The sequence below is a fragment of the Chrysochloris asiatica genome, unplaced genomic scaffold (genome assembly GCF_000296735.1).
Source record: "Chrysochloris asiatica unplaced genomic scaffold, ChrAsi1.0 scaffold00064, whole genome shotgun sequence".
NCBI classification, from domain to species: Eukaryota; Metazoa; Chordata; class Mammalia; order Afrosoricida; family Chrysochloridae; genus Chrysochloris; species Chrysochloris asiatica.
Window position 1 is genome coordinate 11,246,689 of NW_006408582.1, and position 2,777 is coordinate 11,249,465.

Here is a 2,777-nt window from a genome sequence, read left to right on the forward strand (position 1 = left end):
GTCTTGGTGATAGCAATAAAGCTGGAGTTCGAATGAGAGAATTTTGCAAGGGTCGCTATGAGTCGGAACTGACTCCATGGCACATCACCACCATAAGTATAGGTCAGGCTCATCAAATTGTAGTGATTTACCCTTGTTTCCTTTATATATATATAAATTATCTTCCTCTAGTCAAGTTCTGATTATCAAGCCATTGAGGCTAGGTCAAATGGTACAATCTACAAGTTTGGGTGTTCTTGTTCCTCTCCCCTCACTTCATATCAGCTGAATGCTTCACTGTCAGCTCTAGCCCTCTGTGGCTATGTCCTTATCCATGGGCTCACCGCATTTTGGACAAACAAGCCCTTCCTCTTCTCTATCTCATATCCAAGTCAACGGGAGTCAATGGACCATGGTTGAACTGAGCCCATTTCTTCATTGCTGCCTTCCCCCTCTTCCACTCACCAGTAGACCAATGTGGTCACCAGCAAGCTTACATGCCTGTTCATGTGTTCCCTTTGAGTTTCAGTCTTAGAGGGGGGTTTGTCCTGAAGGAACAAACTGATATACTATTATTAATCATTTGGACCTCTTTCCGTAGGTTTTGAATTGTTTCCAATACTGTATCTATCTAATTTGATTGTTCCTGTAGCACTTTCCTGACTTCTTTCTTATTTTTCTCAACTACATTGTAAAGTGTTTTGAAACATTTTATAATCATTTTTTCTGAATTCGTTCTCAGGCGTTAATCCAAGGCCTGCCCACCTTTCAGAATGGAGTCGAGGTCTACCTCTAGGTCATTTGTCTCAGACATTTTATCTTGTTTCTGGATGTGTGCTTATATGGTCATCTGTTTTTGCTTTTTGGACATGTTTAGTGTTTAGCTGTGGCCCTAATATTTAATTGAGTGTGTGTTTTGGTATTTTTTTGCTTTCTGATTGCCTCCAGGTACATGTAATCAGGAGATGGTGTTCCCTTTTTACTCTTCTTCCTGAGAAATTTCAAGGTCCCACTGTTAGTTATTACGATATAACTCAGGATTTAATTTTTGGCCTATTTCCTTTTTAGAATGCCTGTCCTACTCAAAAACCCCACTCACACCTTTTTCCTTGTGATAAATAGTTTAGGGCCGGTTGTGGTCATTTTGTTCTGCTGTTTGGTTTTAAATGGAAACTGCACCTTTAAATTTTGAGGAGATCTGTGCGCATGCATAGTAGAACTCTCAGGGGGTGTGGGTGGGGTATTCTGTGTTGTTGCTGATGGAACTCCTTACTGTACTTCTACCTCATATGCCATCTTGTTTGTTCCAAAATCAACTTTTAAAAACAACATAAAAGGCTACTATACCCATGGACCTTGCCAGATGAAATACACAGGAGTAAAACTGATTATATCTGTTGGACGAGATGGTGGAAAAGTTCAATATCATTAGCCAAAACAAGGCCAAGTGCTGATTCTGGTATAGACCATCAGCTGCTCATAAGCAAGCTAAGGCTGAGGCTGAAGAAAATGAAAACAAGTCTAGGAGAGCCACAAAATGATCTTTAATATATCCAACCTGAATGTAGAGACCATCTCAAGAACACATTTGATGTATTAGACCATGATGACTGAAGACCAAAGGAGATGTGGAATGATAACCAGAATACCGTACAAAAAGAATGCAAAAAGGTCATTTAAAAGATAGGATAGAAAAAAGTCCAAAGTGGATGTAAAAAGAGTCTCTGACACTTACATTTGAGCATAGAGAATCTAAAGCAACTGGAATAAATGATAAAGTGAAAGAGTTGAATAGAAAATATCTAAGGGCAGTTTGAGAATACAAAGTCAAGTATCATAGTGAAATGTGCAACCATCTGGCATTAGGACACTGAGAAGGGAGACTTTTCTCAGCACTTCTCAAGTGGAAAGAACTGAATCAAAATGGAAGTCTTGGGTTGCAATATTGAAGGACTCTATGGGCAAAATATTGAATGATGCACGAAGCATCAAAAGAAGATGCATGGAATACACAGAGTCACTGTACCATAAAGAATACTATATTATAAAGAATTGGTGGTACTGAAGGAAGAAGTCCAAGCTGAACTGAAGTCATTGCTCCAGAAACTGAAGGAATACAAATTGAAATGCTTCAACAAACTGATGCAGAATTGGGGTGCTAACACTTTAGACAAATAAAATAAAATAAATAAAATAAACTAAAATGGAGGACAGTTGCTTGGCTAACCGATTTGAAGAGATCCTTATATATACCCAAACAAAGAAAGGTGAACCATGCAGAATCAATGAACAGTCTCATTAATATCACTTACAGGTACAATTTTGCTGAAGATAATTTAAAAAATGCTTGCAGTAGTACATTGACAGGGAACTGCCAGAAATTCAAGTCAGATTCAAAGAAAAAGTGGTACTAGGGGTATCATGGCTGATATCAGATAGTTGTAGGCTGAAAGCAGAGATTACTAGAAAGATATTTTCATGTTTTATCAACGTATGATAAAAGACATCTGACTGTGGGAGTCAAACAAACCATGGATGACATTGTGAAGAATGAGTATACCAGAACACTCAATAGTGCTTATGAGAAATTGTTAAACAGACAATTGTTTGAATCCAACAAGGGGATACCAGATAGTTTAAAACAAGTAGAGGTGTGTACCAGGGCTATATCCCTTCACCATAGTTATTCAGTCAGTATCCTGAGCAAATAATCCGAGAGGCTGGATTATATGAAGAAGAAGAATGTGGCATCAGGATTGGAGGAAGACTCATTAACAATCTGTTACAAATTAACAACC